The 25432-nt window shown below is 42.8% G+C and overlaps 1 protein-coding gene across 1 annotated transcript in view; it reads left to right on the top strand.

Annotated features, from left to right (window-relative positions):
- Positions 1-14486: 14486 nt before the first annotated feature.
- The window catches only part of LOC127912822 (uncharacterized), a 135243-nt gene continuing 124297 nt past the window's right edge, over positions 14487-25432 (top strand). Inside the window, exon 1 of the mRNA XM_052483250.1 lies at positions 14487-14598. The gene's annotated coding sequence lies outside the window, so the exon portion shown is untranslated. The remainder of the gene's footprint in view (positions 14599-25432) is intronic.

Below are 25432 nucleotides of genomic sequence, written 5' to 3'. Positions count from 1 at the left end.
GAAACAACCACCTGATTAGTTTGGTATTGGTTTGAAGACAAGAAGGCTACCCTGTGCACGTGCTACGACGTGTGGGACGTCATGTATAATAAGTTGCCTGTTCTCAATTCTTTCGACCAGCAGGTGCCACACTGCGTTGATCAAAGCCTTGAGTGATATACCTGTTTTCGACACAATTGGCTGGAAGGCCTCAGTGCTTCAAAAAGCTTTGTTTTCCCACCACTAGGGATGGTGCAACAATGCCGGATGGTAGGTATTTGTATATTGCAGCATATTTGTGAATATTTTGTGTTCTATATCACTTCAAATCAAACTTTATTTGTCACATGCGCCGAAAACAAACTTACCGTGAATTTTTTACTGACACGCCCTTAACCAACAATGCAATTCAAGAATTCACTAATATTGACCAAATAAATTAATGTGCTACGGGCCGGTAATCATTTAGGCAGGTTACCTTCGCTTCCTTGGGACAGGGACTTTGGTGTTCTGTTTGAAACATGTAGGTATTACAGACTCGGTCAGGGAGAGGTTGAAAATATCAGTGGAGACACTTGCCAGTTGCTCCACGCATGCTTTGAGTACACGTCCTGTTAATCTGTCTGGCTTTGTGATTGTTGACCCGTTTATAGGTCTTGCTCACATCGGCTACCGAGAGCATTATCATACAGTCATCCGGAACAGCTGGTGCTCTCATGCATGATTCAGTGTTACTTGCCTTGAAGTGAGTATAAAATACATTCAGCTCGTCTGGTAGGCTCACTGAGCAGTTCGCAGCTGGATTTCCCTTTGTATTCTGTAATAGTTTTCAAGCCCTTCCACATCCAACGAGCGTCAGAGCCGGTGTAGTATGATTCAAACTTAATCCTGTATTGCCGTTTTGCCTGTTTGATGGTTCGTCTGAGGGCGTATTGGGATTTCTTATAAGCGTCCGGATTAGTGTCCCGCCACTTGAAAGTGGCACCTCTAGCCTTCAGCTCAATACAGATGTTGCCTGTAATCCATGGCTTCTGGTTGGAATATGTATGTACGGTCACTGTAGGGACAACGTCGTCGATGCACTGAGGTGGTATACTTCTCAATGCCATTGGATGAATCCCGGAACATATTCCAGTCTGTGCTAGCAAAACAGTCCTGTAGCGTAGCATCCACATCATATGACCACTTCCGTATTGAGCGAGTCACCGGTAGTCCTGGTTTAGTTTTTGCTAGCAGGAATAAGGAGGGTATAATTATGGTCAGATTTGCCAAATGGAGGGCGAGGGAGAGCTTTGTATGCAATTCTGTTAGTGGAGTAAAGGTCTCAGTATTTTTTTCTCAGATTGCATATGTGACATTCTGGTCAAAATGAGGTAAAACAGATTTGAATTTGCAGGCATTAAAGTTTGCACTTTGCACTTCTAGAGGCCTAAACAAAGGCATCCAAACTGGCTATGATTCCAGGAAAAAACACAACCATTCGAGTTTTAAGACTACATAGCACATTGGTCCATTCCGTATACACATTTAATTGTTTGGTCATTACTACCACATTACAGTTAAATTGGTACAGCATTCTGATTAACAGGTGTAACAAATGCAGTCGCTTTCAAGGCACAGCTCTAAATATGTTAATGTCTCAGTGATTCTTTGCCATGTTTCCACAGTGCACCATAGTTTACAGAATGCTCCAGTAAATATACAGAAACACAGCAATACAGTACTTTACTGTTAAATTGCATTGCAATAAAATTACAGCACTTGCTAACAGTGAATATGTCATAATATATCACAGCATACCAATGAATAGTTGGTGTTTTATATCACTTGCACTTGTAGAGGCCTTAAATATCATGAACAGTCAAGATGAAGTTTTCATGAAATTTAGTGATATTTGGATGAAACCAGATCAAAGTTCTATATGAACCAAAGTATGAAAAATGACTGGTGCTTCTACACTGATAAAGTTTGATCATAAAGTTACTGGTCCCCTCCCCGATGTCAAACACTTGGATCCTTTATTAAGGGGACATCAATTTAACACATTTTAATACACCAATGGTAACATGATATTCTCTTACCTAATTTAAATAAGTACCACCTTGTAACCAACATCGGAGAAGGAGTGTTTGCAGAGGGGTGTGGTTTGTATACCCTTATAGCTACTCTACTGGTGCCAAAATTTGACTGTAGGGTGTCAGCAAATATAATTAAACGTTTACACTATTCGTCTATGGCAAAGATATGTTTCCTCTTTCATCTGTGTCTGGTGTTATCTTGTTACTGGCCAGAATGGACAGAAGTGGGGGGAAGGGTTGTTCCTAACCCTGACGCAGTTGCCATGTCAACACATCTGTCAGTGATGCTGTTAATTGTGTCACAAAAGACATGCTAAATGGGAGATGTATAAACGAATTGACATCATTGATGCAATTTCAATGTTGTTTGAGTGACTTTGTGTATCACAAAATTTGCTTGAAATGATTTTACTGCGTCTAAGGTACTTGACATTTCAAAGAACTGTCAGTCATGTTGAGCTCATGAATATAAGCTCCCCACTCGCTTAGCCTGTCTTTTTCAAACGTCCTGGTAGTTAGCCATGGAAGAAAAAGTACTTCCTCTAAAATGTTAAGCAATTCTATCCCCCCAAAATATTATGGGAGATATTTTAGTCACTCAGAAGGCTATTTCACATGGGAATTAGAATTACTGTTTTTTTTCAAAAGCGTCTAAACTGGCAGTGACTACAGAGCAAAACAGCAGTGATGTTAAGTTTGATGTCGGAGCTCTGAGGAATGCGTTGAAATCGCAAAGCAGTGTACTTTACAGCAGTGTGCCAATGCCTGTATCACTTTATCGGGAGCATGTGAACAATGATGTCCAAAGCTTTGTTTCGTCAAACAATCACCTGATTGGTTTGGTATTGATTTCGGGAAAGACAAAAAGGCTACCGTAATTGCTGGACTCTTAAGCGCACCTGAATATAAACCGGACCCACTGAATTATAAAAAAATATGTATTTGTACATAAATAAGCCTCACATGTCTATAAGCCGCAGGTGCCTACCGGTACATTGAAACAAATTAACTTTACACAGCCTTTAAATGAAACACGGCTTGTAACAAAAATAAATGGGCTTTAACGAAACACGGCTTGTAACAAAAATTAAAACAGTAGCCTACCAAGAAAGTCATTGGTCACTATCTTCCTCCTCCTATGCACTGAAACCACTGAAGTCATCTTCGGTGTCCGAGTTGAATAGCCTCAGAATTGCTTCATCCGATGTTGGATCGTTTTCATCGTCGCTCTCGTCACTTTCATTCAGAGGCAAATACCCTGCTGAGCTCATGCTGCCCCTTCAACATGCAGCAGTCCAGCTGCCCCTTCAACACGCAGCAGTCCAGCTGCCCCTTCAACACGCAGCAGTCCAGCTTCCCCTTCAACACGCAGCAGTCCAGCTGCCCCTTCAACACGCAGCAGTCCAGCTGCCCCTTCAACACGCAGCAGTCCAGCTGCCCCTTCAACACGCAGCAGTCCAGCTGCCCCTTCAACACGCAGCAGTCCAGCCTTTCGAAACCCGTTGATGATAGTGGATTTTTTGACAATGCTCCACGTTGTCAGGACCCACTGGCAGACTTGACCATAAGATGCTCTTCGTCTGCGGCCCGTTTTAGTGAAGGATTTCTCCCCACTTGTCATCCAAGCCTCCCACTGAACAAGGAGCGCCACCTTAAATGCACGATTTACACGGATGTCGAGTGGCTGCAAATACTTTGGGCCATCTGCTTTTCTTCCCTCTGAAAGCTTTTGTTGTCTTTCTGCACTGAGTCAGTTCCTCACGCTGCTGTTTCCAACGTCTTATCATCGACTCATTAAGGCCAAGCACCCATGCAGCAGCTCTATTTCCTTTTCCAACAGCCAGATCGATCGCCTTCAACTTGAAAGCTGTATCATATGCATTTCTCCGTGTCTTTGCCATGATGAGGGTGACAAAATTACTACCGTAATCAGAATCATGGGAAGTTTGAGCGAGCTCGATTTACGTCACATTATGTGACGGTGCTCAGTTTTTTGGCGGCATGAATCTTGTGAAAGCGGGAAAAATCCATAAATTAGCCGCGTCATTGTATAAACGGCGAGGTTCAAAGTGCGGGAATAAAGTAGCGGCTTATAGTCTGGTACTCTGTGCACTCTGGTACTCTGTGCACACACTACGGTGTGTGGGACATATCTATAATAATTTGTCTGCTCCCTAATTCCTTTTGACCAGCAGTTGCCACTAATGTCAACTCTGTTGATCAAAGCCTTGATTAATTAACCTATTTTGGACAGAATTGTCTGGAAAGCTTCTACGTGTCAGGAAGCTTAATTTCCCCATCACTATGAAAAAGATCAAGTTTGAGACTTGCTGCCACTCTGATCTGTCCAACAAGGCACACCTCAAAATAGTTAAGTGAGACAGAAAAAAAACTATAACATGCACCCAGTACTGTTAAAGGTTTTTGGTGACACAGAAACACAGTCTAGTACTGTATTTTGTGAAGGTACTGAACAACAGTAAATTACAGTCAGCACAGTAAACTGTAAATTATGAAAATGACGGTATGGTACTGTATTCTCTGGGGTACAGCTTTCTCACGAATGGGTGCAACAAAAATAGCTTCTTACAAGGTATGCCTCGAAATCTCTTAATGAGCCAAAGATTCTTTCCCCACCCACAACATTTTCCCGCAATGCACCATATAACCCTTTTTTCTAAGAGCGTAGCAGAAGTAGAGCAGGTATTCCCAAACTGGGGTATGCGCAATGCAGTCGGGGATACGCCAAATAAAAATGTGAATCAATTTTTTTTATTTTTAAACAGTCCATTTATATTTTCCAACAGGACTATACAGTTTTTTTTCTCACTAGCCTGATTAGCCTAGTTTCACTGCCAAAAATAAAATTAAACCATCTAGTGTTCAGCAAAAATAAAAACACAATGTCAAATACAGGTAGCCTAGTCAAATAATGAACATCCAATTACATTAACCATTACTCTCTCGCGGGAATTTCAGTAATGGTCCGTATGTAGCCAAAAGTAACTGCTGCTCATGTCGGTATCTGTACTGTTGGCACAAAAGCCATGACAGGGAGACATGTGGAGTGGTAATGCGGGTGCAAGCAGTTGCTCCCGACGCCACTTGGGTATACTGCAGCATCCACTGAGAGGCTCTTGCTGCCAAGGGAATGCCTGACAGCTTGAAAGACATTTTGGACACTACAGTGAAAATGGTTAACTTTGTTAAAGCAAGGCTCCTGAACTCTCGTATATTTTATGCACAATGCAATGATATGGGCAGCGGCCATGTAATGCTTTTACAACATACAGAAGTGCGCTGGTTATCAAGGGGCAAAGTTTTGACAATTTTTTTTTAAATTGAGAGATGTGCTCAAAGTTTTCTTTATTGACCATCATTTTCAGTTGTCTGACCGCTTGCATGTTTCTCACACGACTGGCCTATCTGGGTGATGTTGTTTCTCGAATGATTGATCGGAATCTAGGATTACAGGGACTCTCCACAACTATATTCAACGTGCGCGACAAAATCGAGGCTATGATTAAGAAGTTTAGCGCTCTTCTCTGTCTGCATTAACAAGGACAACACACAGTTCTTTCCATCATTGTATGATTTTTTGTGTTTAAATGAACTCAAGCTTACGGACAATGTCAAATGTGAAATAGTGAAGCACCTGAGTGTGTTGCGCAATTACGCAGGTACTTTCTCGAAACAGATGACACAAACAACTGGATTCGCTATCCCTTTCATACCCTGCCTCCAGTCCATTTACCGATATCTGAACAAGAGAGCCTCATCGAAATTGCAACAAGCAGTTATGTGAAAATTTGATTTAATCAGAAGCCACTGACAGTTTTCTGGATTAGGCTGCACTCAGAGTATCCTGCCTTGGCAAGTCGTGCTTTTAAGACACGGATGCCCTTTGCAACCACGTACCTATGTGAGAGTGGATTCTTGGCCCTCACTAGCATGAAAACTAAATACAGGCACAGACTGTGTGTGGAAATGATTTAAGACTCTCTCCAATACAAGCACACTCTGCTCATTAACCTGTGGCAAGTTATTCACAATGTTCGAAGAACAAAAAAGGTTTTATATGTAAGACGGTTAAATAAATAGAAAAATGGTTCATCATTTTTACAAGTATTTTTGCCCTAGTCCTATAAGACCTCTTTGTAATTTGTCACGAGCCCAGTTGTGATAAAAACTCACACTCATTCTTATGTTTATAAAAAATGTATGGTATAGTGTGTGTGTGGCAGGCTTGCAATGATGGCAAAAACAACATTTGAGAGTATGCTGACCCTGGTGCTAGAGGGGGTACCCAGCTGGAGGTTAAACGTTTGAAGGGGTACAGGAATATAACAAATTTGGGAACCACTGTAGTAGAGTGATCAAACATTGCCAGTTTATTCTTCATGGCCCTCTGTATGATTGATTTTATCCGGGCATAAACATACAGACTGTTCCGGACGACTGTGTGGTCACGCTCTCTGCAGCCGATGTGAGTAAGACCTTTAAACAGGTCAACATTCACAGGGCCGCAGGGCCAGACGGATTACCAGGACGTGTACTCCGAGCATGCACTGACCAACTGGCCAAGTGTCTTCACTGACATTTTCAAACTCTCCCTGTCTGAGTCTGTAATACCAACATGTTTCAAGCAGACCACCATAGTCCCTGTGCAAAAGACCACTAAGGTAACCTGCCTAAATGACTATCGGCCCATTGCACTCACGTCTGTAGCCATCAAATGCTTTGAAAGGCTGGTCATGGCTCACATTAACACCATTCCAATTTGCATACCGCCCCAACAGATCCACAGATGATGCAATCGCTATTGCACTCAACACTACCCTTTCACCCCTGGACAAAAGGAACACATACGTGAAAATGCTGTTCATTGACTACAGCTCAGCGTTCAACACCCTAGTGCCCTCAAAGCTCATCACTAAGCTAAGGACCCTGGGACTAAACACCTCCCTCTGCAACTCAAAGACTCCAGCCACCCCAGTCATAGACTGTTCTCTCTGCCTAGGTCCAAGAGGCTTCTAAACAGCTTCTACCCCAAAGCCATAAGACTCCTGAACATCTAATCAGATGGCCACCCTTACTATTTGCATTGCCCCCTCTCTTCTACGCTGCTGCTACTCTCTGTTATTATCTATGCATAGTCTACTTTAATAACTCTACCTACATGTACATATTACCTCAACACCATTGACTCTGTACCAGTACCCACTGTATATAGCCCCGCTATTGTTATTTATTGCCATTCTTTAATTATTTGTTATTCTTATCTCTTACTTTTTTTTAGGTCTTTTCATAAAACTGCATTGTTTGTTAAGGGCTTGTAAGTAAGCATTTCACTGTAAGGTCGACCTGTTGTATTCCGCGCATGTGACAAATACATTTTGATTTGATTTGACAATGTATTCCAATTTGGACCATAATCGCTAACAGTTTGACACCACTTTTAGGCAAAGATATGTAACTAACTGTTGACTGGATTTGTTTCAGTTTTTTTTTTTTTACCCACAAGGATAGCAAACCCAAGCCTTTTTGCATTACTCATCAATATCCTGTCTGTCTCTTTGTCTTTTGAACATTGCATGAATGGGATCGGTGCTGATTTAGGATCAGGTCCTCCTTGTCCCTATAATCTTTATTCTTCATCATCTGAAAGACAAAACTGATCCCAGATCCACGTTCCTACTCTGACTGAGATGCTTTGTGAATACAGGCCCTGCTGATGTGATTTATGTCATTCAAAGGGGACAGACAATGAAACAGATAATGAATAGAATAGAATATATTATGTGATGTAATGTTCAAAGGCCCTACTGTTGGCTTTGGAGAGCGTTTGTTCGTTCAGAGTGTCAGGTTCACGCTGTGAGTTTGCACATTTCTCTCAGCTAGGAAGCGATATGAGCAAAATTGCACTTAAAAGCCTGGCTCGCTCTGCGGTCGAACAACTTAAATCCCCCCCAAAACATTTGGGGGATATTATGACTGTAATAATGTTCATGTTAATGGGAGAAGCTTGAGGAGGATCATACTGTAGAATGCATCCCAAATGGCACCCTAATCCCTACATAGTGCACTACTTTTGACCAGAATCCTATGCCACTATGTAGGGAATAGGGTGCCATTTGGGATGCGCTCATGATGAACAAAGGGAAAGTAATGATTATCATTAATGGTGTAGGGGAATGGGAACATCGATGTGAGCCCTCTGTTGGGCCATTGTGGAGACATTCATCTCTCAATAGACGGGCAATTAATGTGTCATCAGGGCCTGCTGCTGCCGGGGAATCTTTGTCAATGAATAATGCATTTAATGATGTTTGCTTTCTGAGATGACACATGTTCAGAACAGCACTGTACATCCACTTAGTCTCATACAGGAACTTAACCTCTGTAGCCTTGTCTGCTTCATTTGGACAGCGTGATGTGTGTGTGTGTATGGGTATGTACAGTAGTGTAGGAAAATTTGAATCTATTTCACCTAGCATATTTTATTTATTGACAATTGCTCTTTAATGAACTCATGGATAAAAAGTTTCAATCTGAAAGTTTTGTGTGTCATACAAGCACTTAACTGTAAGCCATGTGTATGTTCTTGACTTGTGATGTGAGTGGATACAGTACATACTATAGGAGGAACAGATTTGATTCATTATAAGACAAATATTATTGCTTAAGAAGAGTTTCAATCTAACTGTGTCACGCCCTGACCTTAGAGAGCCTTGTTTATTGTCTATTTGGTTAGGTCAGGGTGTGACTTGGGTGGGCAAATCTATGTTTCTATTTCTTTGTTGGCCTAGTATGGTTCCCAATCAGAGGCAGCTGTTTATCGTTGTCTCTGATTGGGGATCATACTTAGGCAGCCTTTTTCCCCACCTTAGATAGTGGGATCTTGTTTTTGCATAGTTGCCGTCTACCCCTGCAGAACTTTACGTTCGGTTTTGTTGTTTTGTCGGAGCAGCAGGTTGATATTCATTTCGGTATAAAGTCTTTGTGAATTCTAAATGATATGACCTTTTTAATATGCCCTACCGTGCCACATTTCCACCACGCACCAGCAGTTCTATGAAAGAGATGATTGGCAGGGAGGTACAATGTGCCCCGCTCTGAAAAGAAGGGAGGTTTGATTGAAACTCCCAGGCTTCGTCCCCTTTCGACCAGCTCCTTATTGGTCAAAGTGCTTTATCTAGGGAATAGGGTGCCATTTGAGACGCGCACACACAGGTTCTCTGAAAGGATATAACACCTCAAATATCTTCTCACATTTATATACGTTATGATAAAATGTCAAAATAGGGAAGTGGTGGTAAAATAATAATCTAGTAGTATGCCATGGTATCCATTTCCTGGGCTTTACAGTATCGTATTACTTCAAGGGTCCTCCATACTGTACAATCCACATATAAACTGCTTATAGATGACAATTTCATTAGAAATTCTTATTAGTGCTTTATTTGGTATTGTTAGGCACTTACTAGACATTTCCAATGAGGTAGAATTTCAATTAGATTATTGAAATGGAACTTTCTCCCGAGCAATGAAAACACTGTCTCGTATGCAACAACTAGAATTCAACAATGCAATATCTATCCACGCCATAATTCTCTCATAGTCGCCCCCATTCACCCTGATGATTATTCCCTATAACTGCAGGATGCATAAATAGGAGTCTTGGGATGTGTCTCAAATGGCACCCTATTCCCTACATAGTGCACAACTTTTGACCTGAGCCTTATTTATGGGCCCTGGGCAAAATGAGTTCACTATATAGGGAATAGGTTGACATTTGGGACACTACCCTGCTCTATCAGCAGGCCATGATAGGCCCAATCCAGGCCTGCTGTGCTGTGGCTGCAGGGCTGGGGGGGAATGTTATAGCCTATAACCACTGTGGAGACTAGCTGGCTAATCCACAATGGCTGTTTTTGCAACCTGACTGGACACATATTGACATACAGATGTTGGGGTATCTCACCAGGCTCTCCTCATATCCCTGACTCTCACCGCAGTGCTGTGAGTGTGTGTGTGTGTGTGTGTGTGTGTGTGTGTGTGTGTGTGTGTGTGTGTGTGTGTGTGTGTGTGTGTGTGTGTGTGTGTGTGTGTGTGTGTGTGTGTGTGTGTGTGTGTGAGAGAGTGTGTGTGTTGGCCTCACCCTCCTCACTTGGCCAGAGGGATACAATTAAAGTGAGAGGGAAAATAATGGTTGTTTGGGTAATTAACCTCCTAGCTGTATTTACTGTATCACAGCCCCGATGGGGACCATGTTGTTTCACTATGTTTACTGGGGAATGATTGAATAAGTAAGGGTGTGTTGCTATTTCATGGAATAATCATTTATTCTGCTTCATGTTAAAGGGACAATCTGTAATATTCCATGCTGTGATTATGAAACGGATGTCAGTGTGCTCCTAACAGCATCACTTCCTCCACTGTCCCCTCAATGGGTTTGAACCAGTGGTCTTCTGATTGCAAACCCAAGAGACCACCCTTTTGGACAATGTAGCAACCAGTTGTGCAACGTTTCAAGCCAGCTGTGGAAAGGGATGGGCAAACATTACAAAACACAATTGCAAAATACAACATATTTTAAAATACAACATATTTTAAAATATGCAAACACATTTGCAACTAATGAGCCCAAACAGCAACATCATTCTCAGTAACGGTTACAGAAACCTTTTACTTGTTATGACTGTGATATATTGTTGTTTATCTACCTTAGTTAAATGCACTGACTGTAAGACACTCTGGATAAGAGTGTCTGCTAAATTACCAACATGTAAATGTATACAGTATGTGAAAATTAACATACCAAAATGAACTGCAAAGCACACTGGGTATTATTATTGACCTTTTTTGGGGGACAGAGCTCATTATACCCAGAATGCTTTGCAATTTATATTTATATTTAGTTCATTTAGCAGACACTCTTATCACTCCTGGGTGCCATCAGACTTTTGATACCAATGCAGGGTGAAAGGGGGCCACAAAATGGTGAACCGCTAGAAAAAAAAAGTTGTGTAGTAAAGTATTTTGTATTTTGAAAATACAAATTACAGCTCACGAAAGTATCTTGTTACAAAATACATTGGAGTGTTGTTCAGCCCAGTGTAACTGAAATACATGATTTACATATTTCAATTTACATGTAACAGAAAAACCGCCGATCTCTGGCTGTGGAGTGAGATTTCCGCAGGTTCTTATCTTGGTGTACAATTACAAATCATACTCTTTCCCCATTATCGCTAATAGGTTAAAGAAACAATCTGTAATACTGGATGTCTTAATGTTCAAATAATGATATATACCTACCCATTGATTCTTGAATAATACAACTTGTAAATAAATGCCTTATATGAGCTTAGGATAACTGTATCAAAGTGAATTATCTGAATTCGATATTTCTACAAAGACAACAACCACTGGAAAAGCCATTGAGTCAAATCCAGACACCAACCTAACAGTCCAATGCAAATGTTCTGTACCGTGACCGTCAATGTACATAATGTACTTTACATTTTGAATTTAAAAGTTGCTGCACACCACATACCCGCCATAATATTTGGAATAAATTAATCTGCATGTTTGAATATGACTCAGGGATGGTCAGCAGGTCATGACTGTCAGTCTGGAAATGCCACGATGAGCGAACACGACTGTTACTATGCAAGGAGACGGATGAAACACACGTAAAATGCATGATATGTTTAATTACATGCTGGAGAAAATACTTGTGAATCAACCGGTCTGCAGGCTCTCAAACCAAGCCAGGGAAGGATGGTGCAGTTTAAGAAATGGCAGATATGGTTATGCTATCTATCTACGCACAAAATGTTGTTGACACTTTTGATTCGTCTTTGTCATATAATAAATCGACATTCGTCCATGTAAAGAATCTCAGAGAATATGAGATTTCCATTTTTCGCTTTTCACACATCTTTAGAGACAGCTGTATGGAGTCTCGGTTAATCCTTAAAGGGTAGTTTGCACACAAAAAATAGACAAAACTAGATATTCCTTTTTAGTTTTTCAATAACGTTTGTTTTTCTTGCCTTTCAGCGGGCAGGGGAAACATTTGTTGAATTTGGAGTCAAAGCTACCTGCACAAATATTACACAGTAGTGTAACTCCTGTATACGGATTTTGGGGTTTCTTTAAAAAGAAGAAATGTATAAAGATATACATACACGTCAGTACATTTTTGGACAATACTTTCTTTCCAACCTGTACAGATACACACACTATTGCAACTCTTGTTGTTGGGAACATAGTCATAGACATACATATTATGCATTTCCTTCTGATTTTCTTCTGTGTGTTAGCTGCAAAAGTTCAAAGCTTTTGAAATATTTGCCTCTAACTCTTTGAAGAAATGTAAATACTCTGTGCCCTGTCGAATTAAATGCAATCAGACATACAGTATGGCTGCGTTTGCACAACAAAGAGGAAACATGTTGTGCACAGCGTTAATATATCCTATTCATAAAAATGAAAAGTGCAAGTTTAACGTTATTATTCTGCATTGTTCATGATTAAGGAGTAACACTTAACATATCTCTCACATAACACAGCCAGTGGTGCAACCACTTGTCAGTTAAAAGGAAACGTTGACAGTTGGAGCCTGATTTGTTATAATACAGAATTAGTATAAGTACTTAAATAGGATTGTTCTCTCCATTGTTCAGATTCCTTTAACATACCAAACATACAATCAACATACCAAAGGGTTGAGTTTTGGGTAGGGTTGTTTTTGGTGGGTATTATTTGCGAGAAGAAAATGAAACGCTGGCCAGAAATATGTGGTGTAGGGAACGTATGCGCTGCTCTAGCATACATCAAATGTATACGCAGAGCCTAAAGCCCTTTTATGCTCTTCATGAATAATTATCCCAAGAGTCTATTGATGTGCAGGCGCGTCATCTAATTAGCATAATACAAACATCCCCATCAAAATCTGTCTGTTTAAGCCAGAGATATCTGCATTCACCGACGTCGGCCTTACACGTCTGCGGTGGAGCGTGGCAGAGCTACAGAGGTGTTTGACATACCGAAAACGGCTTTTCTCAGGAAAATGTCTGTAGTGTCCGAACAGTTTGGGCTATAAACTAATATCACCCCTCTCCGATTTGCTCTACGACCCCCACAGGACTCATCTGAAGTTGGTATCGCAGATTTGCAGACACTTCCCACACTGCCCCTACTCGGATGGTATCGCGCCGTCCCAATCTTCGCTCTCTCTCCCCCGCTACTCTCTCCTCTTCCATCCTATCATCTCTTCCCTCTGCTCAAACCTTCTCCAACCTATCTCCTGATTCTGCCTCCTCAACCCTCCTCTCCTCCCTTTCTGCATCCTTTGACTCTCTATGTCCCCTATCCTCCAGGCCGTCTCGGTCCTCCCCTCCCGCTCCGTGGCTCGACGACTCACTGCGAGCTCACAGAACAGGGCTCCGGGCAGCCGGCGGAAATGGAGGAAAACTCGCCTCCCTGCGGACCTGGCATCCTTTCACTCCCTCCTCTCTACATTTTCCTCCTCTGTCTCTGCTGCTAAAGCCACTTTCTACCACTCTAAATTCCAAGCATCTGCCTCTAACCCTAGGAAGCTCTTTGCCACCTTCTCCTCCCTCCTGAATCCCCCCTCCCTCTCTGCAGATGACTTCGTCAACCATTTTGAAAAGAAGGTCGACGACATCCGATCCTCGTTTGCTAAGTCAAACGACACAGCTGGTTCTGCTCACACTGCCCTACCCTGTGCTCTGACCTCTTTCTCCCCTCTCTCTCAGATGAAATCTTGCGTCTTGTGACGGCCGGCCGCCCAACAACCTGCCCGCTCGACCCTATCCCCTCCTCTCTTCTCCAGACCATTTCCGGAGACCTTCTCCCTTACCTCACCTCGCTCATCAACTCATCCCTGACCGCTGGCTACGTCCCTTCCGTCTTCAAGAGAGCAAGAGTTGCACCCCTTCTGAAAAAACCTACACTTGATCCCTCCGATGTCAACAACTACAGACCAGTATCCCTTCTTTCTTTTCTCTCCAAAAATCTTGAACGTGCCGTCCTTGGCCAGCTCTCCCGCTATCTCTCTCAGAATGACCTTCTTGATCCAAATCAGTCAGGTTTCAAGACTAGTCATTCAACTGAGACTGCTCTTCTCTGTATCACGGAGGCGCTCCGCACTGCTAAAGCTAACTCTCTCTCCTCTGCTCTCATCCTTCTAGACCTATCGGCTGCCTTCGATACTGTGAACCATCAGATCCTCCTCTCCACCCTCTCCGAGTTGGGCATCTCCGGCGCGGCCCACGCTTGGATTGCGTCCTACCTGACAGGTCGCTCCTACCAGGTGGCGTGGCGAGAATCTGTCTCCTCACCACGCGCTCTCACCACTGGTGTCCCCCAGGGCTCTGTTCTAGGCCCTCTCCTATTCTCGCTATACACCAAGTCACTTGGCTCTGTCATAACCTCACATGGGCTCTCCTATCATTGCTATGCAGACGACACACAATTAATCTTCTCCTTTCCCCCTTCTGATGACCAGGTGGCGAATCGCATCTCTGCAAGTCTGGCAGACATATCAGTGTGGATGACGGATCACCACCTCAAGCTGAACCTCGGCAAGACAGAGCTGCTCTTCCTCCCGGGGAAGGACTGCCCGTTCCATGATCTCGCCATCACGGTTGACAACTCCATTGTGTCCTCCTCCCAGAGCGCTAAGAACCTTGGCGTGATCCTGGACAACACCCTGTCGTTCTCAACTAACATCAAGGCGGTGGCCCGTTCCTGTAGGTTCATGCTCTACAACATCCGCAGAGTACGACCCTGCCTCACACAGGAAGTGGCGCAGGTCCTAATCCAGGCACTTGTCATCTCCCGTCTGGATTACTGCAACTCGCTGTTGGCTGGGCTCCCTGCCTGTGCCATTAAACCCCTACAACTCATCCAGAACGCCGCAGCCCGTCTGGTGTTCAACCTTCCCAAGTTCTCTCACGTCACCCCGCTCCTCCGCTCTCTCCACTGGCTTCCAGTTGAAGCTCGCATCTGCTGCAAGACCATGGTGCTTGCCTACGGATCTGTGAGGGGAACGGCACCTCAGTACCTCCAGGCTCTGATCAGGCCCTACACCCAAACAAGGGAACTGCGTTCATCCACCTCTGGCCTGCTCGCCTCCCTACCACTGAGGAAGTACAGTTCCCGCTCAGCCCAGTCAAAACTGTTCGCTGCTCTGGCCCCCAATGGTGGAACAAACTCCCTCACGACGCCAGGACAGCGGAGTCAATCACCACCTTCCGGAGACACCTGAAACCCCACCTCTTTAAGGAATACCTAGGATAGGATAAAGTAATCCTTCTCACCCCCCTTAAAAGATTTAGATGCACTATTTTAAAGTGGCTGTTCCACTGGATGTCATAAGGTGAATGCACCAATTTGTAAGTCGCTCTGGATAAGAGCGTCTGCTAAATGACTTAAATGTAATGTAATGTAAATGTAAATTTGCCAACTTCTGTCTGTAGCATTCAAACGGTTTGGATACAACCCCACTATGAGAAACGGAGACTCTCACGAACACGAAAGTGTTCTCCATTTTGCTCTATGGTCAAGTGTCATCCGAAGGTAACCCGGTACCCGTTAAAACAATTATGGGAGTATGGAAGTAGTTTTGTGCCAGAAAAGGGGTTAAATATCGGTAAAACTTTCTTATATATCGCAGACATAGGACAGACACTTCAAAACATACTTCCTTTTCATTCATTTTGTTTGACTATCTGATTTGCCATATATTAATTTGTTATTCAATGTGTTTCTATGGGCTAATATCAGTAAGGCCAAATTCAACGTTTCATAAAATAATTGTGTAATAACTTTGTAAAGCAAAATTTCCTTGATATGACCATCTTAAATAATGCCATATGTTAGCTTAGTAGAAACCCAGCCCATAGACTCTAAGGGGTAACATCTTGGATCAAGTCGACTTGTGCTGTACAGCACCAAAACCAGAGTGAAACGTACAATACAATAGTCAGAGCACACCAATCGATTCCTCTTCTTAGCTTGGTGTTGTTTGTCCCTGCATTATTTGGGGTGTGAATGTAATGGTTGGTGGTTGGTGCTGTCTCCATGGCAGATGGGTGGGCACAGCTGGCGTTCCCTAGTGCCACAGGAGCTGGTGCCAGTGGATCTGTGCAGGAGCCTAATGTATGCCTGCACACAAACACCAACAGCAGAGACAAAAAAAAACTATCCTGTTGTTTTAAGGTGACTTAACGGCAGCCTGTAAGTTACTTATTAAAAAGGTACAGTTGAAGTTTACATACACCTTAGCCAAATACATTTAAACTCAGTTTTTCACAATTCCTGACATTTAATCCTCGTAAAAATTCCCTGTCTTTAGGTCAGTTAGGATCACACTTTATTTTAAGAATGTGAAATGTCAGAATAATAGTAGATAGAATCATTTATTTCAGCATTTGTTCCTTTCATCACATTCCCAGTGGGTCAGAGGTTTACATACTCTCAATTAGTATTTGGTAGCAAGCTTCCCACAATACGTTGGGTGAATTTTGGCCCATTCATCCTGACAGAGCTGGTGTAACTGAGTCAGGTTTGTAGGTGTCCTTGCTCGCACATGTGTTTTCAGTTCTGCCAACACATTTTCTATGGGATTGAGGTCAGGGCTTTGTGATGGCCATTCCAATACCTAGACTATGTTGTCCTTAAGCCATTTTGCTACAACTTTGGAAGTATGCTTGGGGTCATTGTCCATTTGAAAGACCCATTTGCGACCAAGCTTTATCTTCCTGACTGATGTCATGAGACTTTGCTTCAATATATCCACGTATTTTTCCTTCCTCATGAGCCTTTATTTTGTGAAGTGCACCAGTCCCTCCTGCAGCAAATCACCCCCACAACATGATGCTGCCACCCCCATGCTTCACGGTTGGAATGGTGTTCTTCAGCTTCCAAGCCTCCCCCTTTTTCTTCCAAACATAACGATGGTCATTATGGCCAAACAGTTCTATTTTTGTTTCATCAGACCAGAGAACATTTCTCCATAAAGTACAATCTTTTTCCCCATGTGCAGTTTCAAACCACAGTCTGGCTTTTTTATGGCAGTTTTGGAGCAGTGGCTTCTTCCTTGCTGAGCGGCCTTTCAGGTTATGTGGATATAGGACTCATTTTACTATGGATATAGATACTTTGTGCCTGTTTCCTCCAGCATCTTCACAAGGTCCTTTGCTGTTGTTCTGGGATTAATTTGCACTTTTCGCACCAAAGTGCGTTCATCTCTTGGAGACAGAACGCATCTCCTTCCTGAGCGGTATGACGGCTGCGTACGATTGTTTGTACAGATAAACGTGGTACCTGATTTTCCCATGATGTCAAGCAAAGAGGCACTGAGTTTGAAGATAGGCCTTGAAATACATCCACAGGTACACCTCCAATTTGCTCAAATGATGTCAATTAGCCTATCTGAAACTTCTGAAGCCATGACATTTTCTGGAATTTTCCGAGCTGTTTAAAGGCACAGTCAACTTAGTGTATGTAAACTTTTGACCCACTGGAATTGTGATACAGTGAATTATAAGTGAAATAATCTGTCTGTAAACAATTGTTGGAAAAAATTACTTGTGTCATGTACAAATTAGACGTCCTAACCGACTTGCCAAACTATAGATTGTCAACAAGAAATTTGTGGAGTGGTTGAAAAACACGTTTTAATGACTCCAACCCAAGTGTATGTAAACTTCCGACTTCAACTGTACATTATGTTACTGTAAATAACCCCCCACCCCTTTTTCTTTTTGGTTCAACAGTTCATTACTGTCAACTTTACCATACGGTGGGGGGGGGGGGGCATGTGTGAGTGTGTATTTGTACAGTATGAGTGTGTATTGCAAAGGAAAGGGGTGCCAAATCGTTTCTCTGTGCCCTCTCAGTGGACCAGTTGACAGTACCCCTCTCCGTTTTGCTGTACGACCCCCACAAGCCTCACGGGACTCATCTGAAGCTGGTACCGCAGATTTGCTCATTTCTGTCTGTAGCATCCAAATGGTTTGGGCTAAAAACTAATATGACCCCCACTAATGGAGAACACAATGGTGTATGGAAATGTATGGAAGTATGGAACTAGTTTTGTGCCAAAAAAGTGGTTAAATAACAGTAAATCATGTTTTACAAAATTTCCTGAGCTGTGTATTGCAAATCAAAGGGGTGTCAGGGTACATCAGGCCTGGTTGATTGAATGGCTCTGCTAAGTGGCCAGGTGAATCACATCATTGCTCCGTGCCCACTCAGGGGACCAGTTGGCACCCCACAGATCTCTCGACCCCCTTCACTGGTGCTCTTCCCCATCCTAGACCCCTCTCCTAGCCTTTTACACCAGTGGTCAGTCCAAAAGCATAAAAAGCATAATTTCACTGGTGATCATCAAACCCAACACCCGATCTCCCTTTTGATCTAGTAGACAGTCATGCCCATGTCACCAAACCACCCACAGGGCCCACAGAGCTGGGCTGCTGGATTGATACAAATCATGCAATTGACAACATGAACAGATAGCATGTGATTAGCCATGATTCAGTGTGACACGTATATTAATGTGGAAAAAAACACATTAAACTGAAGATGACATGCAATGTTAACTGTTAACGTGAAATCAGGTTTAAGGCGTCAGGTACGGCACCAGAATCAGAATCACCTTTATTTGTCACGTACATGGCCAGGTCTCCCTTGAAAATGAGACTTTCGGTCTCAATGGGTTAAATAAAAGAATGTACCTGGAATTTGACCTGGTGAAATGGAACTGCCACAATAAATAGAATGTACAGAATATGCTATACAATATGCACTTGCAATGTGCAATGGGGCAGATATATACAGTAGACAGCAAATTTGCAGGTGTTGATGTAAAAAGGGTTGAGTGTTTCAGTGCATTCGGAAAGTATTCAGACCGCTTGACTTTTCCCACATTTTGTTACGTTACAGATTTATTCTAAAATTGATTAAAAAAAATTTATCCCCCTCATCAATCTCCACACAATACCCCATAATGATGAAGCAAAATCAGGTTTAAGACATTTTTGCAAATGTACTAAAAATAAAAAACTGAAATATCACATGTGCATAAGTATTCAGACCCTTTACGCTTTACTTTGTTGAAGCATCTTTGGCAATGATTACAGCCTTGAGTTGTAGGGTATGGCGCTAAGGTTGGCACACCTTTATTTGGGGAGTTTCTCCCATTCTTCTCTGCAGATCCTCTCAAGCTCTTTCGGGCTGTATGGGGAACGCCGCTGCACAGCTAATTTTGGGTCTCTCCGGAGATGTTCGATTGGGTTCAATTCCGGGCTCTGGCTGGGCCACTCAAGGACATTCAGAGACTTGTCCTGAAGCCACTCATGTGTTGTCTTCGCTGTGTGCTTAGGGTTGTTGTCCTGTTGGAAGGTGAACCTTTGCCCCAGTCTGAGGTCCTGAGTGCCCTGAAGCAGGTTTTCAACAGCACAAACTGCCTCTAACCAGAATGGAAAGAGGAGTGGGAGGCCCTGGTGCACAAATGTGAAAGAGGACAAGAACAGTCCTCAACTGTCCTCAACTGTCAGCTTCATTATATAGTACCTGCAAAACACCAGTCTCAACGTCAACAGTGAAGTGGCGACTCCAGGATGCTGGCCTTCTAGGCAGGTTTGCAAAGAAAAAGCAATATCTCAGCCAATAAAAAAAAATTAAGATGGGCAAAAGAACACAGACAATGGACAGAGGAACATTTTGAGCCTGTAATCAAACCCACAAATGCTGCTGCTCCAGATACTCAACTAGTCTCAAGAAGGCCAGTTTAATTGCTTCTTTAATGAGGACAACAGTTTTCAGCTGTACTAACATCATTGTGAAAGGGTTTTCTAATGATCAATTTGCCTTTTAAAATGATAACTTGGATTAGCTAACACAACGTGTCATTGGAACACAAGAGTGATGGTTGCTCATAATGGTCCTCTGTACGCCTATGTAGATATTTCATTAAAACTCTGCCGTTTCCATTTTTCTCTAAGGTTCTTTAATTTGGGGTGTCAGGGTAGCCTAGTGGTTAGAGCGTTGGACAAGTAAGCGGAAGGTTGCAAGTTCAAACCCCTGAGCTGACAAGGTACAAATCTGTCGTTCTACCCCTAAACAGGCAGTTAATCCACTGTTCCTAGGCCGTCATTGAAAATAAGAATTTGTTCTTAACTGACTTGCCTGGTAAAATAAATACAAATAAAATGTCAACACTGTAATTCTGATCAATTTCATGTTGTTTTAAGGGACAAAATTAGCTTTTCTTTCAAAAACAAGAACATTTCTAAATGACCCCAAACTTTTGAACGGTAGTGTATGTAAATAAGGTATTTCTGTTTTTTATTTTGTATACATTTTTTTTTAATCCTGAAAATCTGTTATTCATTTTTCATTATGGGGTATTGTGTGTAGATTAACGAGTAAAAACATTTATTTAATCAATTTTAGAACAAGGCTGTAATGTAACAAAATGTGGAATAAGTCAAAGGGTCTGAATACTTTCTGAATGCATTGTGTATTTGAATGTTGATTCTAGTGGGGTTAACATCGGTGGGATTGAAATTGATGCCACCTGCAGGTAATAAATGATATGTTATTTGAATCACAGTGTAATCAACACCACATGGTGCTTTTGTTACTCAACTGTTTTGAGTTCATTTCTGTTAACTCTCTCAGAGTGAAAAATACATTATATTTCCCACCATGATTTGTTGCAGGTTGCTTTTTAAAATTGGACTTGCAAATCGTAAATCGTTGCCATACTTATTATTATTTGTTTAAGATGGAAACATTGTTCAGACTTTGAAACGTGTAGAACGGTCTGGAATAGTCTGCTTACATTACATTTTAAAAAATACATTTTATACTTTTTAAACTATACTATTTTTTCAAAATTCTAAAGTTTCCCATTGTGACATCATGACTTCCATCATTCACTGTAAGCAATGTAACTTTTGTCACAAATCTGCTATTTTTACACTTTCCCAACAAGTTAGACAAAAAGTTAGAGGGTATGGCATCTTGGTCTACTTCTCTGCTATTGAAATCTGGAAAAACCTTTGGGTAGATTTATCCCATGTAGAACCTTTTTTCGTTAGAGGGCATGGCATCTTGGTCTATTAGAACATAAATATCTACAACCAATCAAGAGGTATAGCTGTTTAATCATCTAATTACCTTAATATGTTTACTGTTACCCGATTTAAATCAATCATGTAACAGTTAACTCATTAGTATCTTTGGCACCATGAGAATGGTTCTTTAAAGAGTTACCGTCTTAATTTAACTCTAAAAGGTCTTTACCTATCACATCTATAAACAGTCAACTTATTAATCATAACCTCGAATCATATCGTCATTCTGAACAGTCATAATCTCCTTGCATCTGCAAAAAAACAGAGCCGTACTTATGATTCAGTACTACACAAATTGGTTTAATTATGTATTTGCTAGCTAATTAAATGGTAACACAAAATAAACATACACACTTAATACGTTAAAAACAGGTCCCTAGCGGAATGTCACAACATGGCTGCTTGTTACAAAAGAGATGGAGAAGGGGGGCAGAGGGGGACAAAAACACTTAACATTGGTACATTTAGAAACTACTCTGACTGACAGTAATCATATGCTTTGCACATGAACCGCCGCCCTCTTTGAGTAAGAAATCATGAATGTATTTACAGTATGTGAACTGCGAGGTTCGCCGGATCTCACTCAGTGGACAGGGCCACCTTGGAAAGGGGGGTCGGGCCTTTTTGCAGCACGCTTGTAAGGCTCTGATGGTCTCAATTGGTTCCAGCAAGTCTTCTACTGCTGTTCTCCTCTGTAGTTGTCTGGTATCCGGTATCTTTTCGTGTAGTCCTGAACAGAACTACAGAGTTTATTTTCCTTCCATTAGCTCTTGAAGATGCTTCTTTGAAGAAAGCTGGCTAGCCAGCTGTGTCAATGGTTCCCAGTGGGGTGATAGAGTAGAGTAGAGTAAAACGATGGTTTGAGCTGAGTAGTAGAATGGTCCCACTTAAATTAACTTTTGAAGATACTTTACTTAGGACAGCTAATCAGCCGTACCAGTGATTGCCCGGGAGGTGAGTTTATCGTCTCTACCTCGTGCTGAGATTCAAAGTTCAGACCACTTTAAACGTACAGCTGTAGCTTTACGTCTCTGGTCTAGCATGTTAATTTCTTAACCCATCATTTTATAGAGTTTGTTCGAAAGGGGCGGTTCCGTCCCTGTTAGTGACTTCTCTGTCACTAACAAACAGTACAGTAATGCGTTATAACTCTACAATTAACTGAACCGACAAGGCACTATGTGAAATATTTGAGTATGGCTTTACACTAAGCAGGGATGGGCAAAAATCAGAAAATACAATTACAAAATAGCATAAAGATCAATGTATTGAAATAAACTACAAAATACTTTTGAAATGTATTTGATTCAAATACATGTATTTTGAAATACAAAAATGCATTTGGAGGTAGCAGACCCAAACTGCAACAACCTTTTCAGTAACGGTTACAGAAATGTTACTTGCTATGACTGTGATATCTTGTTGTTTATCTACCTTATTTGAATGCACTGACTAAGTTAGTCTGCATAAGAGTGTCTGCTAAATTACCTAAATGTAAATATACATGTGAAAATGAACTTACCAAATTGAACTGCAAATCACACTGGGTATTATTATTGGTAGGGGTCATGTCTAAATTATATACAGCTTAACCTAATTCTCCTAAACATGCTACGAAAAGTCAATTTTGACAAAGCTGAATTGCTTCTAGACAAAACCTAGACAAAACCTTGTTTTATGCACGCATTTATATTTAGTTAATTTAGCAGACACTCTTATCACACCAGGGTGACGTCAGATTTCTGGGAGAAAAAGGGCCACAAAAGAGTGAACTGCTAGAACAATTTTTATAGTAAAGTATTTAGCATTTTGAAAATACAAATTACATTTCCTGAATGTATCTTGTTCCAAAATACATTGGACTATAGTTCAGCACAGTGTAATACAAATGACAAAATACTCAGAAGTCATTTAAATACATATTTCAAATACATGTAACAAAAATACTGCCCATTACATTTACATTTACATTTAAGTCATTTAGCAGACGCTCTTATCCAGAGCGACTTACAAATTGGTGCATTCACCTTATGACATCCAGTGGAACAGCCACTTCACAATAGTGCATCTAAATCTTTTAGGGGGGTGAGAAGGATTACTTATCCTATCCTAGGTATTCCTTAAAGAGGTGGGGTTTCAGGTGTCTCCGGAAGGTGGTGATTGACTCCGCTGTCCTGAGGGAGTTTGTTCCACCATTGGGGGGCCAGAGCAGCGAACAGTTTTGACTGGGCTGAGCGGGAACTGTACTTCCTCAGTGGTAGGGAGGCGAGCAGGCCAGAGGTGGATGAACGCAGTGCCCTTGTTTGGGTGTAGGGCCTGATCAGAGCCTGGAGGTACTGAGGTGCCGTTCCCCTCACAGCTCCGTAGGCAAGCACCATGGTCTTGTAGCGGATGCGAGCTTCAACTGGAAGCCAGTGGAGAGAGCGGAGGAGCGGGGTGACGTGAGAGAACTTGGGAAGGTTGAACACCAGACGGGCTGCGGCGTTCTGGATGAGTTGTAGGGGTTTAATGGCACAGGCAGGGAGCCCAGCCAACAGCGAGTTGCAGTAATCCAGACGGGAGATGACAAGTGCCTGGATTAGGACCTGCGCCGCTTCCTGTGTGAGGCAGGGTCGTACTCTGCGGATGTTGTAGAGCATGAACCTACAGGAACGGGCCACCGCCTTGATGTTAGTTGAGAACGACAGGGTGTTGTCCAGGATCACGCCAAGGTTCTTAGCGCTCTGGGAGGAGGACACAATGGAGTTGTCAACCGTGATGGCGAGATCATGGAACGGGCAGTCCTTCCCGGGAGGAAGAGCAGCTCCGTCTTGCCGAGGTTCAGCTTGAGGTGGTGATCCGTCATCCACACTGATATGTCTGCCAGACATGCAGAGATGCGATTCGCCACCTGGTCATCAGAAGGGGGAAAGGAGAATATTAATTGTGTGTCGTCTGCATAGCAATGATAGGAGAGACCATGTGAGGTTATGACAGAGCCAAGTGACTTGGTGTATAGCGAGAATAGGAGAGGGCCTAGAACAGAGCCCTGGGGGACACCAGTGGTGAGAGCGCGTGGTGAGGGAGACAGATTCTCGCCACGCCACCTGGTAGGAGCGACCTGTCAGGTAGGACGCAATCCAAGAGTGGGCCGCGCCGGAGATGCCCAACTCGGAGAGGGTGGAGAGGAGGATCTGATGGTTCACAGTATCGAAGGCAGCCGATAGGTCTAGAAGGATGAGAGCAGAGGAGAGAGAGTTAGCTTTAGCAGTGCGGAGCGCCTCCGTGATACAGAGAAGAGCAGTCTCAGTTGAATGACTAGTCTTGAAACCTGACTGATTTGGATCAAGAAGGTCATTCTGAGAGAGATAGCGGGAGAGCTGGCCAAGGACGGCACGTTCAAGAGTTTTGGAGAGAAAAGAAAGAAGGGATACTGGTCTGTAGTTGTTGACATCGGAGGGATCGAGTGTAGGTTTTTTCTGAAGGGGTGCAACTCTTGCTCTCTTGAAGACGGAAGGGACGTAGCCAGCGGTCAGGGATGAGTTGATGAGCGAGGTGAGGTAAGGGAGAAGGTCTCCGGAAATGGTCTGGAGAAGAGAGGAGGGGATAGGGTCAAGCGGGCAGGTTGTTGGGCGGCCGGCCGTCACAAGACGCGAGATTTCATCTGGAGAGAGAGGGGAGAAAGAGGTCAGAGCACAGGGTAGAGCAGTGTGAGCAGAACCAGCGGTGTCGTTAGACTTAGCAAACGAGGATCGGATGTCGTCGACCTTCTTTTCAAAATGGTTGACGAAGTCATCTGCAGAGAGGGAGGAGGGGGAGGAGGATTCACGAGGGAGGAGAAGGTGGCAAATAGCTTCCTAGGGTTAGAGGCAGATGCTTGGAATTTAGAGTGGTAGAAAGTGGCTTTAGCAGCAGAGACAGAGGAGGAAAATGTAGAGAGGAGGGAGTGAAAGGATGCCAGGTCCGCAGGGAGGCGAGTTATCCTCCATTTCCGCTCGGCTGCCCGGAGCCCTGTTCTGTGAGCTCGCAATGAGTCGTCGAGCCACGGAGCGGGAGGGGAGGACCGAGACGGCCTGGAGGATAGGGGACATAGAGAGTCAAAGGATGCAGAAAGGGAGGAGAGGAGGGTTGAGGAGGCAGAATCAGGAGATAGGTTGGAGAAGGTTTGAGCAGAGGGAAGAGATGATAGGATGGAAGAGGAGAGAGTAGCGG

The sequence above is a fragment of the Oncorhynchus keta genome, chromosome 28, assembly GCF_023373465.1.
Source record: "Oncorhynchus keta strain PuntledgeMale-10-30-2019 chromosome 28, Oket_V2, whole genome shotgun sequence".
In the NCBI taxonomy this organism is placed as follows: Eukaryota; Metazoa; Chordata; class Actinopteri; order Salmoniformes; family Salmonidae; genus Oncorhynchus; species Oncorhynchus keta.
The sequence above is the reverse complement of the archived record's forward strand: the minus strand, read 5'-3'. Positions and strand labels throughout refer to the sequence as shown.